The 15,840-nt window shown below is 38.6% G+C and overlaps 1 long non-coding RNA gene across 1 annotated transcript in view; it reads left to right on the forward strand.

Moving 5' to 3' along the window:
* The window catches only part of LOC110390055, a 39,474-nt gene extending 24,168 nt beyond the window's left edge, over window positions 1–15,306 (forward strand). Inside the window, exon 5 of the long non-coding RNA XR_002433509.1 lies at window positions 5,769–15,306. This is a non-coding gene — a long non-coding RNA (uncharacterized LOC110390055). The remainder of the gene's footprint in view (window positions 1–5,768) is intronic.

Raw genomic sequence — 15,840 nt, forward strand, 5'->3', positions numbered from 1 at the left:
TCTCCTCTCACACCTTGGCCTGTACACCCTTCACCATCTTTGTAGCCCTCCTTTGGATACTTTTTAATAGTTGTATGTCCTTTTTATACCATGGTTGCCAAAACTGCTGATGGAGTGCTGCAGGCGTGTTCCTCTGGGTTGCAGCACCTCATGCTATGCCAGCCTTAACTACTCCTTTATTAAGCAGTTCTCTGAGTATAACTAAAGCATGTGGGTTGTTAACATACATAATAAGTTATATTTAAGAAGGTTTCAAACCAGCACATTGTATTTTGCAGCAAAGTCATAAAAATACACTAACACGAAAATATCTAATGAGGGAAATGTTGCGTGCAGATGTCTGTTTGCCTATTATTCCATAAAATGACTATATATTTTTATTTATATGAGTAGCATTAGACACAAACATGTTACCAAAAAAGCATTCATTTAGGAAACATATAAACACAATATGAGTATAATATAAGAAACTGTTGCAAAGCACATTTTTTTTAGTGTTTATACAATGAAGAGAAATTAAAAGAGATGGTTTCAAATACATTTTTTTTTCTCTCTCATGATGAGAAAGAAATATATGCTCTCAGCTGGCATATTATTTCAGATGTGGTAGCAAAGTGAAATTTGTGCCTCGTGTCATGTATCCTTTACATGATCCAAATGAGCATAATTTTATTTTTGTTTTATTTGAAGACTGTCCGGGCACACTGGCCACCAATTTCATTTTTATTGCAGTGCATGGGTAGCAAAGTCACATATCCTTACGTTAATGCAAAGGGCATGGGAAGGGAAAGGGAAAGTATAATTTTTGTTGTTGCTGTTGTCATTTGAAATTTCCATAGTGTCTATGCACATTGGGTACCATTTCATTTTTATTGCTCTGCACTGATAGCAATGTCGCATATCATTAAGTTAACACCAAGTTAGAAAAAAAGAAAAACAGATTTTTTTTCCCTTCTATTACCATTGTTTGAAATTTTTTGTACTGTGCAAATATAATTTCTGTGGGTTGGTAGGAGTACTGAAAAATCTAATATCCACTGCAAAAAGCTATATCAGTTTATGCTTTTTGTATACATACAACAGTGGATAGAAAATGCAATGCTACTCACATTTCTTATTGGTGAGATAAAGGTTTGCTCATTGTTTAGATGTAGCTAATATGGAAACAGCCACCTTTCAAGAGAAGTGGAATAATCCCACTGTTTAATATCTCCAAATCGGTACATTTTATTACAGAGCTTACCTCATACATCCTAAAATACCTCCCATGTCCACCTCACTGTCTTTTAACTCCTGAGCAGAGACTGTGATCCTCACTTTGGAATGCAGAGGGTTAATCTGTAGTTGTGATGCATCCACTCCTTATCACTGACAAGTGTAAATAATGGCCGTCGGGATGGACATAGCGCTCATCTAAATGGGGAGCACCAGGCAGCTGTGTGGCTGCTCTGTTTTACGTGACAGGTCATTGTACAGGTCAGCACTAATAGCAGGCAGGATTACAGCCCTTGGGCTCCTCTGGGAAATTTGTGCCCCAGTATGGTGAATCTACTGCCAACAATTGTCTCAGTTTTGGAGGGCAAAAGAGGCCATCTTGTTTTATTTAGTTTGCTATTAACCATTCCCATATCATGCACAACACTGTTTTTTTTATCTTGACCTTCGGAGCAACTCTGTTGTGGTACTGTAATTCAATGTTCATTTTTAAGGAACCACCCTGGGAAAGACAGAAAAGGGGCTGCCAAAAGGCAATGGCAAGCAGAACCAATACGGTCTACACAGTTTCAAATAGACCCCATGTGTTGCAGCTGGGGCTCAGCTTTCTTGGTAGAATACCCAAACCAAGTTTCTGTAATTCATACTTGAATTAATGGCTCTGGAGGCACCTCAGACCCATTGACATTGATCTTGTGGTGTTCCCATGTGGAGCTCATGGTTGAGGTCACTCCAGGGAGTAGTCTCAGCCAGCATATTCAGCTGATCCATAACATCCCATTCTTTTCTGTCCTGTGATATTTTAAATGTAAACTCTTTTCAGGCATGTGGTTTGGACCCCACAAAAGCAGACATAATTCCAAAACTGTTCATGGGCTCCGGAGACCTTGTTACTTGAGGAGACAGTTCTCTTGATGAGGAGTAGGACAAGGAAGGACCTAGAGTGAGATTTGTGGTCTCTGTAAACCAAGATGAATCTGCAAGGACAACAGAACCTTGGCCAATGTGTTTAATGAGAGCTGTATGGTGTTAAACAACCACAGATGTATGTGATAGATTTTGCTGTGTCACAATAGGCTACATACCAATAAGCCACCTGAACACACAAATATGTAACAGCTAGTATGGTTTACATTTTTAATGCATTTCCTTGCGTGAGGCTTGGAAAAGCTTCCTCTTCACCCATTGCCATAGGCTACTGCTATGTGACTGCAGCAGCACTCCATCTTCAAGAGATCACATATCATGAAAGAAAATCACGAAAGAGAGACTGGCTAGAGGAATCCCATGAGCCCATCCATTTTCACTGAGCCTGAGATGTCAGCACCTGTGCTGGTGTTGCTGTTCCCTGGATAGTGTCCATGAAATAAAGACCTTTCTGCAGCAGTGCAGTGGCAGTGGGAGTTGCTTGCTCTGGAAATGTCAGTCAGAGTGTTGGACACAACCTTCAATGGTGCTGGTGTCCTTTTCCTCCCATGCTTCGAACGAAACAGAGCAAGTGTGAAATATTTTGTAGCAGGTGTTAGAGAAAGCAGGATAAAGTGGCAGTTTTGGAAGAAGTGCTGGAATGGGAATATGCTGCTGAACTCTCCATCTGTAGAGGAAACCCAGAACCACCCTTCCCTCACAAGCTGCAGGAAGAACAGGAGAGTGTGTGTTTGGAGGTTTGTAGAAATCAAGTTATAGCTTGTTTCTAAATGTCTTCATATGTTTTTATTTGTGTTGTATACTTTCTTCTTTGCTGTAGTGGAGCTCTTTTATTTTATACTGATAAATTCCAAAACATTTTCAGTTATAAAAGATTTGCGTATCTCAAGGCTCTGTAAACTACATTTCCCTTCCCCCCCCCCCCCGATTTTTGTTAAGTTTACTGGAACTAATTCCTTATCACTCTGCATTTTATACAGTCATTTATACTAATGCCAAATGTGTGTAAAACACTGGTCAAAACTACAGTCAAGTAGTGACTCAGTGACTGAACTTGACTTCTGGGGTCACACTCAAGAAATCTGTGTCCAAACCTTGCACCTGCAGTGCGTAATGTCCCTGTCCAGATGGCAGGTATATTCCAGTTCTTAAAAAGCTACTTAGTAAGCTGCCTTCTATCTCCATAGCAAGTGATGATGAGCCTTTCTGATAGTACTTCAGAAGCAGGAGAGTTCATATATAGACATATACACATACATAATTGTATACACACAAATATAAGTATATATAATTTCCTAATATTTTAGAGATAGAAATTATATATATATGTATATATAAACTCTTCTACATGTTTGCATATATATGAGGTATTTTTAAACTTACAGTCTTTCAGGAGAAAAATGAATCTGCAGCACGGTTACAGAACATGGGCATAACTTTTGTGGAAATCCTGCCTAAAAGCTTCTCCATTCACTGCCATGCCAGTGGTGGAGAATGCTAGCAGTTTAACCATTTGTCGGGAAGAAAAGGTAATAAACCATTTCTCAGCAGTAGCAATCAGTTTGCTTTCACTGGACTCGGGTCCTGGCAGTTTTTGATGGCCACAGGATACCAAACAGAGTGGGAGGGTCTGGGTCTTGAGAACCAGCCAGTGCTCCCCCAGGGCTGGAGCACAAGCAGCAATGTCACATTTTAGAGGTCTGAGAGATGTCTGGGTGGGGCTTTAAGCAGCTTGGGGTGTGAGGGTGGGATAAGCTGTCCAGGTTGACATAGCCATTGCTCATTATAACTGTGTTGACATAGAAATTACCAAAGTTCGGCTTTGGTAATTCTGAGCCCATGTTGCAGTGGCTGTATACAATAGAGAACAGTAGAGAACCAAACTCGTATACAATGCATTTTAATCAAATTCTTCATATGGTTTGATTTCTAAAAGATCTCTCATTAGCCTATTGCCTGCATTTTTGTAGCAGTTACCACAAACATTGGCATGATACTGACTTGGAATGGAAAATATTAGCAGGAAAAATGGGTTTTCTAAGTACGTTGAATACACGTTGAAAACAAAATCTGTTTGCAACCCACCTGCAGTTCAAGGATTTATCTGTTAGAGTAACCAAAGCTTAACCAGGTAAAGTCTTTATGTTCCATCCTCTCCTAATTTGATCATATGTGGATCTGGTAGCTCATAGACAGACAGCCTGTTGTAACCTTTGCAAAATCAAAGAAAAACAAAAGAAAAGAAGCAGACTTTTCGCTCCATTCTTTATAGATAGGGCAAATTGGGTGCTGATAGCTCATAAACATTAGTATACTCTGACAAAGCCAATTTAGGGTGAAGTGGTATGCTGGATAGTGACTATCCTGATTTTAGCATCAGGAAATGGCATCATTTTTCTGGATGCTGTATTTGCCTTAGTCAAATCCCCGTTCTCTCCTTGCTCAGGCAAAACTGTATTGAACATAAATTTTCTCATATGCAGTGAGTTAGTTTTCCGCCTTCATGAACTCATGCTCTGTACTTATAATTTTTCAGCAAATTAAGTTTATTAAAACCAGTCTGATAATCTTTATTGTCAAGTTATATTTAATACTTATTATGAGATTAAACCACCAAAATATCTGTAGTTCAAGAAAATATCTCCAAACTTCAGTCATAAGAGAATGATATTAAAACAAACATTCAGATGAATTGATGATGGGAACATTTGGCAGAGACAAAATCTATTAGGGTTGGGCTGAATCTTGAGGTCATCATCTATTCTTTGCAATCACTGTCCCAAATGTTTATATATGTAAGTACCAACTAAAATGAATTAATAACTTCAAGATTTAATCTGGTGTTATTAAAGTTTTTCTGATTGTTTTCTGTGACTGAACAGCTTATGTAAATACTCTGAGCTGTTGCATTGTCTATAATTACTGTGCAATAGATGAAGTTGCAGGCTAGTTAAAAGTATGTGTCTTGATTACAAAATACAAAGAATAATTGTAACTTATTTCGTCTTTAAATTTTTTATGTAAGAACAAATGTAGTAAAATTTAATTAAAGCACCTGATTTTTTTAGTGCCAATTGTAAAAATACTGATGAAATTATAAATATATAATAATTAGCAAGTGATTTCAAAATAGGTCATATTCTTCTAAACTATAATACATCTGGTAAGAAAAAAAATGCAAGAATAAACCAAGAGGCTGCTAGTGTGTCCTACAGAATACTTCCTAATGTTTAGCTGAAAAAGATATGGGGAAACAGGATGGTATTTATTTGCAAACATCTTTTAAAGTGAAAATGGTATTAGCACACTTGACTTATCATGAAAGATAACATAATATGATTTGATGCAGGTACAAATTTACTGGTATGGGCCCGAAATCCAGCAGAAAAGGCTTTGTTCATATCTTGGTAAAGATTATCTTTCTAGACATCTAGTACAACATGTACAGTGATGGGTTATGTTTATATTTTTTTCACTGATGAACATCAGAAATATTAAAATAGTGTTTGATAGTCTGCTGATGTGTTTGTTATTTTTCTGGCACAGTGAAGGAGTGGAAAGAAAATTATCTGGGAAAAAAAAATGATTCCTTCTCTTCCTTGGACTGATGGTTTTATTCACTGTAGGAACTGATGTGATGTGCAGCCAGGTGACTTTGTGCACTACCCAACAGCCTGGACCACAGAAGCACTCAGAGACGGGTCAAGAACAACGCTCACTTTTCTGAATGGCTTTCCTCTCCAAGTGTGGATGTCAGACCATTTATCATGGGTCACGACATCCAGTCATAGAGAACTCCTTGCAGCAGCAGAAGAGGATAAGAAAAACCCTCAGTTACCCAGATGATTTCTTCCTGTAAGTTGAAACTCTGCTCATGGCATGCACTGAGAGACTGTCCATCCCTACCTCTGTGGATAGAAAGGAAATTGGTTCCTTTGTTGTGGGAAATGTTCTGTAGTTTTCTTCTCAATTTCAGTCAGTGGTGAGAATCATTCCCCACTTCATGAAATGTTATTGGCATGTAGAGAAAAATACAACCTCTATGCAGCCCTTTTCCTTTGGGGTTTCCTCACCCTACCTGAATGTTTTTCAAGCTGTTGTGCTACCTGTGGTCTTCAGGTGAAACCTTCTTCCTCTTAATAATGTATATTGCCACTTTTCCTAGTCTGATTTTGTGCCAAATGATTTTAGCTTGAGAGCTAAATACCCATTGTTTTTGGTGAGCACCGAGTGGAATAAGATGAGTCTGAAGGTTTTTTTTTTAGAAACACTCAGGAAACAACTGCTGCCATAATCACAAGGGAATAGTGATCCCTCTTGATAAATTCAATTTGTTCATAACCTTTTGACACAGACCATAAATAACCTTTATATATCTCACACACACACAAGGGCATATACAGTATGTGACATAAACAATGTATATAAATATTTACAAAAATAGAAAATAAATGTAAAGTGCCATAAAAACTACCCATTTATTAGCAAGTGGTTAACTGCTTGTTCCAGTTGATACCTGGGGTGCCTGCCAACTCTGTTTGCTGTGCCACTGTACTGGCTGAGGTACAAAACCATAGCAAAGGAAGTACCAACCCACGGGCAATGAGGCTGTTTCTGCAGAGGTTGCCCCAGAGATGAAGGGAAGCTGAGGTTGGGTTCTGGCTCCTTTAAGGGCTAGCAAGATTATCTGCTCTGACAAAAAATCAAAACGATAGAGAGAAAAAAACCAAAAACCGTAGAAACTACTTTTAATTCTGAAAACTATTCTCTGTGATATTATTTATTATTTTATTTAGACTCACTTGATAATAATATTAAAAAAAAACAAAAGTATGTGTAAGAATTCAAAGTGGTAAATCAGAAAATGTTATGGAGGGAAGAATTATTCCTAATTCAGCTTTATTCCTAAAAAAGACATATTACCTCTGTATTAAAAAACACAAAATGGGCTTGGCTTCCTAACTTCTTTCTATGTTCCTTTTTGTGCTTTAAAACCTATAGGAAGGTGTCCCATCTGATAAACTAAATGCTTTATGTTTTCAGTAATATCATGAAAAATGCTGATCATTTTTGGGTAAAAAATTAACAGAATGTGCTATATGTTAGAAAGTACTGAAATTTATTACTTATTTCAGTAGTAGCAAAACTTCTTGCAGAAGATCCAAGATAAAAAGGATTCAATTCACAGCCTATATCATTCTGATTTTTGTTCAAAATTAAAAGAAGCAATTAAATTTAGACCTCTCAAGTATAATTATGATGATGTACATTTTTCAAAGAAAAAAAAGAACTGTTAAGAACAGGAGTCAGAGACCTATTCCTAATGGTAGAAAACGTCCCTTTTAACTTTTTTTCATCTTTGTTGAGCAAGGCTGTATGGAGCTTGAATGTGCACAGTCAGAAAAGGAAATGTTGGCCAAAGCAGCTCTTAGCCTTTTGCACACCTTTGGTTTCGGTGATGGGGCTCAGAGCCCTGGAAAGTGTAAGAGCACAACAGGCAGGGAGCAGGCAGCCTCCTCATTCACAGACACATGGTAAGGATGCATGATGGATAAAGGGATGTTGCAGATTACACCTTGAGTGCAGCACTTGGGAAAACCAACATGTTTCTGCTTTCCTCAGAGCAGTGTGCTTAGTCTTTCTTACCAACATGGGCAGCATAACAACTAGAATACATTATCTATGACAAATAATAACAAGCTGTCATTATCAGTATTATATATTCAGAATATTCTGAATAGAGAGCAGCTCCTCACAAATATATCTTTCTAAGAGAATGACCGTAACTGCTCATCCATGTTAATTAAACAGGACCTCATCTCCTTGTAATGCGGCTCTGCCAGGTGCAGATGCTGTTGTGAGTTTGGTGTTACCCACAGTAAGTCAGGGCTCAGGGCTGAGTGATGGAAACCAGGGGAGACCTGATCTGCATGTGATGCTGCAAGGCTGCAGAACCACTGAGGCTGAGAAGGAAAGCTCTTTAGGACTATTAATCAAAATGCAGTTTCGTTTAAGGGTGGCATTTTGCTAATGCCTACTTAATTGAGAAGTATGTTCTTCAGTAGCGATGAACCCTTTCACAGTACCAATTAGTTCACATTATGCCATGACAAGTGGAGGAAATGGTGACAGCACAAGGATTCAATTTCCTAAATAATAAAATACAAGCTATACGAATGTAAGTAGAAACAAATTTACAATACATTTGAAGCTATTACATGGCTTTACAACACATTTAAATGCCTTTACTTAATTTGGGCCACCTTCCCTCTAAACTTTCTGCTTTTAAACCAAATGAGGGATGTTCATTTAGACTATGCTGGTCATTACTCCCATGTCTTCATGTTTTCGCCGCAGCAGTTGGAAACAGTCCTGCTTCAGCTTTATTTATTTAAGTTTCATTTTAGGAAAGTATAAAGTTAAGGAGAGACCTCAAGAACTTGGAGAAACTTCAGAGTTGAAACTCTGCCAGGCAACATAGATTAGAGTGTACACTCTGACAGGCCAGGAGCAGCTAGGAATGAAAGATCAAAGAAGCCATGAGAAGCAAAAATAGCCAGAGATCTCTAGAACAGATATCATATATTAAATTAATTACAAGAGCAAGAGTTACATGTCTAGACAGTACCATCTACTAAAGAGAGGGGACAGCCAAATCGTGTGCTTCCTTTCAAATCTTCCTTCCTTTCCTTCTTTCTCTACTTCTTTAATGCCCATGCCCAAGGAGAGCTGTTTATTTTACCACACATTTCACTGGAACTTTATCTAGTTAATGGGGGTTCCACAAATTAATCTGGGATGCTGCAGCATAATTCAGCAGATTATACTTTGAAATAAAATTTCCAGGCATTACACTTCACTTTCCTGTTCAGATTTTCATCCCATTATCTCAGTTGACAATCTTACAGTGTTTATCATTAAAGATTCAAAATTACCACCAGTTAACACACCACAGTGTCTGAAATACTGAGCCCATTTTCTGTGATAAGATAAACACATCAGAATAAATACTTCAGTGACAAACTCAATAATTTTCCCCCATAATTAAGGTTTAAAGCCCTCAAATGTTTGTAGATTTTTATCATATTTTCACATGGTCAACACTTACCAAAACTCAGAACTTAACCTTTTTCTATTGAATCATCTCCTCCAGTCTTTTAATGTATTTTTGTTTCTATTTCAAGGTCAATTTTAAAAGGAAATAAAAATGTGGCCTTAGCAGGCTGATGTAAGGCACAAAAATGATGGAACAATTTGAGGGATTCAGTTTTAGTGAATTACCAGGACTGAATGATTTCCCTCCAGAATTCTGAAACTAGAAAATTATTACGTACAGTATGTGTAGATGAGAACAAACACTGTCTTTTTAAGATAGTAACAGGAATAATAATATATAACATCCCCCCTGCAAAATCACTCTTCTCAGAGATTGAAAGGCATGAATATGGCACCTTCTTCAGGGTTTTGGATTTCTTTTGAGAAAGGGTGTGAAATTTGTGATTCATTTTAGTGCTGAGAAAGCTAATGAATTCTTCTAAAGAAGATAATGTTGCAGTACTTGGAGGACAATGGCCTGAAAGGATCAAAACTGTGAAGCTTCTGCAAACGGAAAGTGAGTTAGGGCATAGCAGGTGACAGTGAGCAGGGAAAGAAATACCCTGGACTTGGAGAAATCACATGACAAAGGCAATGTGAGGAGAGCATGTAAGGCAATACTTTTCTGTGTAGAAAGGAATTCTTACTGATTAAACTAATTATTTTATTCTTTGGAGTCCATCGATCCTGTCCACCAGCTAGGAAGGACAATTGAAATTCTACTGGGTTAGGATGGATAGCCTCCATTGTGTTTCTCTGGACATGCCCACACAGCTGACCAGGAAGAAGGTAAGAGTTAGACATTGTCAACAAGTCATTTTGACAGGCTGCAGAACTGATTTGACCTATGGAAAGTTGCTGGGAGAACTGAGGTTGTCATCATCAGCTCCCGTACAATCCCACAGAACACAGAACACAAACGTCTGACTGTAACAAGAGAGGCCATGTCTGCTCCTGCACCTGGGCTTGACTTTCTGGATACGTCCTAGGGGGCCAGACTCCCAAGACATCAAGGTCAGTAGTGCTGGGGGAGATCTGTGCAGAATCTGCTTGTGGAGAAGTTAGATAGCTTGCATTTAGGGAATCTCATGTTTAAAAGGATAGCAACAACTGAACTCAACAAGATATAAAATGAGGGTGTTTCTTTTTTCTTATTTTTTCTTTTTCTCTAAGTCTGTAAACAACACAGGCATTTGCATAATTCCATCCTACAAAACCACATCCTCTTGGCTATAGGAGCACACCCTGTTTTACACACATCAGTTTGGGAAGGACATTCTGGACACAGATCTTACCTAACGTGCCAGACTATGAACCAAGAGGACCTTGGTCTGAGCCTGGCCAGTGTCAGGGGAAAGGCTTCCTCTCACCTTGGATTCATCCTAAGTCTCTAAAAGGAGTTATTTAAGTGGAGGTAGGCGAAACAACAAAGGGCATCTGCTTTCCCTTGTGTGTGTAGATCCACAGAGAGAAAAAAGAAGGGCACATGGCTGTACAGAAATATATTCCCCTATCTGACTTGAAATCAAACCGTGGAATCCACTGCTATTCAGTCAAATATTCTGAGAGAATTTTTAAAACGGGTTGGATTAGTTCATTGTTATTTGTTTCAGCTACTCTCAAATAAACAGATAAATATGTGACTGTTTAAGCAGGATGCTGTTTTCCAGCTTCAAAATTATACAACTGAGAGCAAAGTTTGGCTATCTAAAAGTAATCAAACCCAATGCTTGATGCTGTACAGCAACCTTTTTGCCTGAAGAGGTCAGGAAGGAAATATTTTCCCACATTAATAGGTAACCTCAGTTTCATTTTTCAGCAGTTGTTATGTTCTTAAGTACTTGCTCGTTACCACTCGAGACACAATACGCCACTGCCCAGTTCTCTGTGCCAGAGGTTTTACGAGTTAGGAGAAATGTTTCATACTCAAGAGTAGAGGACTGTTGTCTCCTTCCATTCATAAGGTATACTTTTGTCATAAGGTATCTGTTTGGTCTCCAGCTTTTGCCCCACTTATCCTTTCATTCATCCAAGTGTAATTGTTAAGGTAGGCCCTATGTCTGGGCTTTACTTATCAAAAGCCAGGTGAACAAAGAAGCAAAGCATGGCATTGTTAACAGTGGCTCTCCGGTGTGTGAAGGTACAAAACTCCATGAGTACACCTCTGCTTAATGAGAAAGCACAGGTGTTCTGACAAGCAAGAACAAATAATAATTAAAAAAAAAAAGCTGCTATCCTGTCAAATACTGTTTGCATATCAAGGATCTGGAATACAAAGCAGACTTAACAGCAATCACATTTTGAGTAGAATTCACTTGAATGTAACACCTTCTCCCTCTAAGGTTTTGAATGTGGTATCTTAAAGAAGATCACACAAATTACTCATTCCAGGAACAAAGGCTCTTTTTGAAAGCTGTCAGCTTGCTGACAGTTATGATGAGCATTTACTTCAGGCTTGTAAAACATATTAATCAAACTTGTTCCTATAGCTTCAGTCCAAGGAGGGTTACTGATTCTTTTAGAGAAATGTTTTACATAAGTGAAGAGCTCTGAGTATGTATACACCTTGAATGCAAACCACTGTCTATGCCATTCATTTATTCATAATGAATAAATACTAGTCTATATCAGGATTAAGGAGAATTGAAGCAGTGTATGGAAATCTGTTTATTACAAGACTATTTGCCAAAGACCTGTGCACCGTTCATTGAACCCTGAAAAACATCTGAAAATATGGATTGCATTTGCAAACTTCAGTGTATGACATGGAGAGCTGGCAAACTGCCTGGTTTCTACTTAAAGGATTGTCATTCTGGGAAAAATAAATTTCTCTAACTAGACAAAAGTCAATGTTTTCATGTTTTACTGCAATCAAACTGATACGGCTGACAATTTAATGTCTCAACACTTAAAATATCTGTGGATAATCAGTTACCTCAATCAATCATATCTACAAGATTTCTCTATTTTCAAAGCCTGTATACATATGACAGAGATATCTAACAGTTTAGAGAAACCTTCCCGTCCTTAATGCTTCATGATTTCTCTTCAACTATGCAGGTTTTTTTTTCTCCATATGCAAGACTTCATAATTGCTGGAAAAAAATAAATAAATCCAACCCTGCACTGTAATCAGATTTTGAAACCTTTGTGTTAATGTCCTGTTTTATTTAATTTTATGTATATTTTATAGTCTGCTTGCCTGTCAGAAAGATGTGGAAATGTGCTGGCATTCCAGCTCAAGACATCATTATGAGTGAGAAAATGCTCAAGGCTTTTTCAAAGTGGGTGCTGAAACATACGTTTCTCTTCTTTGACTCCAGGGGATGCTAACAGCTGCCCCAGCAGACAGGTACTGCGAGGTCAAAGGCTAGCAGTGCTGTGCACCTCCAGGTTTTGACTGCCAGCAAGGTAGATGGGTGGTTTCTCAAAACTAATAATAAAAATAGCAGCAGTGATGAGAAGAAGGAACTGACAACAAAAATGAAAAGAAACCTGCAGGAAGTGAATTCTGGGTAGCACAACGCTTGGCAGAGCTGATTTTAATATCTGACAGGTTGAGTTCACTAATCTTTGCTATTCGTATTGACGTGAAACTTCATACAGTTTTAGAGATTTATATCTATTAAGACATGCAGCAGTGTTCCTACAACATGGGAACAAGTTTGCTAGTGCCTACTGTTCTTCTTCTTCCCTGATAAAAATTGATATGAACTGTTTTAAATGCCTAACAGATAATTACTCTGAACACTCAATAAAGAAAGTTACATCTTTAGGGCTTCCTTTATCTTTAAAAAATAATAAAAAAACCAAGCCCCAGACCCATCAACAAGACAAAACAACGTTCTTCCCTCCGTCTTCCCCCCTTTCTTTTGTTTCTTTGATTACTTGGAGCCTTGTAATCAAACTAAGCTTAGTTTCAGGACCCTTGGGGCAGTATCTCTTAGTTCCCTGTCAGACTGCGTTGCAAAACAATCAATCTTGCTCTTGCACTCACTTGGCGGAAGTGCCGCGACACGAAGAGCGCAGTGCTTTGCTCTTGCTGTGAAGCTTCGATGACAAAAGTTTTTATCAGAAGCTGACTGTATTTAGGGTTATGAATATGCAATGACTCTCATTAGTATTGAAGCGCAGGAGCACAGGCTGACATCCCCCGCCACTTTTAGCTGCTGCAGAATCGTCTAATGAATTGTCTTGCTCTTTCACTTGCACAGGCACTGCTGTTATGGCTCCCTGTTCCAAGGGGAGTTGCCCAGTTTGAGAATACTGTTGACTGCAGAAATTAATTGCCAGGAACTGCTCTTGATTTTGTTAAACAATGTTGAGACAGTGTTTAAATCGCCAAAACAGAAAACCATTAAGCTTTGCACAAGACAGAGCCATCATGAGTGAAGGAACATGCATGTCCTTGTGCCAGGCATGCCATGGGTTTGCGTGCAGTCTTGCGGTCACACCTGCGTGCATGAAGATGTCTGCGTGCTAGTGGAGGGACTCAGAGATGTGGCTTCACATTGATCTATTTATTGTTCTCCCAGATAGAACAAATGAGGATAAGGTGCCGTCCTCCAAATGAGCAGTATTCCAATACATTGCTGTTTGATCAACCTGTTAATACTCTTTCTTTTTCCTCTGGGACCCTGCCAAACATTTTTCAGCTCACACATCTGCAATCTTTTTACGAATAAAGCACTGATAAGAATGTTGCCAACAAATGATTAAGATATCTGGCTTGATTTGTAGTATTTGAGGAGACGTGAAAGCTTTTGGAAACAAGTGGAAATGCCCCCTTTTCCCAATTGGTTAAATTAAGTTTTTTTTTTTCCTATTCATCTGAAATTTCTCCTGACATAAAAGGAGCTTTTGTGGCTCTCTGCAGATTGTGAAGGATGGAGTGAATTGAAACAGATAATATATTCCAAAAAGCATAAGTAGCATTCTGAAAGGTGTGCGCATACTGCAAATAATGAAGGATATGAGGTTCTCCCAAGAAGATGTCAGCCGTGTGCAGCTCTTTATCCATTCAATCAGTAATGGAAATAGTCCCAGTGCAAGCAGGAGGATCTGTTTAATTTTTACTGCGATTTTTGGCACTGCTGCTCTAAAGTGAGCTTGGTTTACCTCTTGACCCAACCCCAGGAGTGCCTGTTCTCGTCAGCTGGAGAAAAAATAAACATAAAAAAAAACATCTACATATTGGGAGTATCGAATACAAGAGCAGTTTAAAATAAATGCAGTTCTGACAAAAGTGGCTCAAGTATCATACATCAAACACTTGTTACCTCTCTTGGCCTTAGTGATTGCACGTGACTAAGAAAGAGTGAGTGATAAAATCCGAAGAAAGATGAAACCAATCTGGGCCTTTTTAAAGATCATCAATCATTCTGCGCAGCCATGATATTATTAGTTCCAGTAAGCCTTGTTCTCCCATTTTATGGACATCATAAACCCCCCACCCCTCCACCAATGCTACCATGGGAAATCATTTTTATGGGCAGCATCTTAGCATGGGCCAATCAGATCTAATCACATAACAAGCTACTGAATTATTCAACGTTCTCCCTAATTCTGCATTCTTCCTGCACTTTGCTGTCACTGCAGGGTTTTAAAAGTATGTGTTTTTACAATATTTATTAAGAAGATAACCGTACGCAGGAATTTTGCTTTCTCGATGTCTTTCAATAATTGTTTGTTCCCTTAGATGGTTGTACTATATACACAACTGTACAGAGAATATTTTCTCAGAAAAGAACAGCTATTCATAATGTGGCATTCGGCTCTAAACTCTTTCGGCTTTTAAAATACTCAGCGTAAGGACAATAGTGAAACAATTGTGTTCAAACATAAAATATTCAGATTTACAGAGCAAACTGTAACCAGCATGTCTCTTAGCTGTTGCTATGAATACAGGGCTCACATTGTATATGAAAATATTTCAGTTTTAATTGCAAATCTGTGCAGAGATGATTTGGGGTCTGTAATTAGCACATAAATTCCAGACTTTGTGACTGCTGTGAAAACACACATTATTTATGGAACGATTATCTAAACATAATTCAGTGTTTTTTTGCTTTCAACAACTACTGTAAAAGTCTGATTTAATAAAATGTGAAAAATTTCCCGTCTCTTACACTTCTGTTTACATTATGAAGCGTTTGTTCCTCCGCGCTGCCATTTCCCACTCCACCTGCAGTGGTCTCTGCTTTCAGTGGGTCCATACTTCGCTCACACCTCAGGGAGGTTTCTTCACAACCATAAAGTGCCAGGCACTTAATTTGTTTAAAATGAAAGCTTGGATTATGCAAATCGGTCTGAACTGCATGAACAGAGTGAGTTTATGTGACCTCCATCCTCATGCTTTTCATCCAGGCTCGAAGGGGAAATAGATAGGAGCCCTGTCTGAGCTGGTTTTAAGCTACCATATGCAGATTTGTGCTTATCCGGACAGGGTTACGGGAAGGACAAAGTGGTCTCTTGTTCCCACCCACTTATTGTAAACTGCAGGCTCAGCCACTTCTCATTCCCCCCACTGTAGGTGGCAGCCGGCTCAAAGCTCCTTGTCTCTTCCACGGGAATTCTTCCCTACCTGTAGCCCAATGTGTTTTT

The sequence above is a fragment of the Numida meleagris genome, chromosome Z (assembly GCF_002078875.1).
Source record: "Numida meleagris isolate 19003 breed g44 Domestic line chromosome Z, NumMel1.0, whole genome shotgun sequence".
NCBI classification, from domain to species: Eukaryota; Metazoa; Chordata; class Aves; order Galliformes; family Numididae; genus Numida; species Numida meleagris.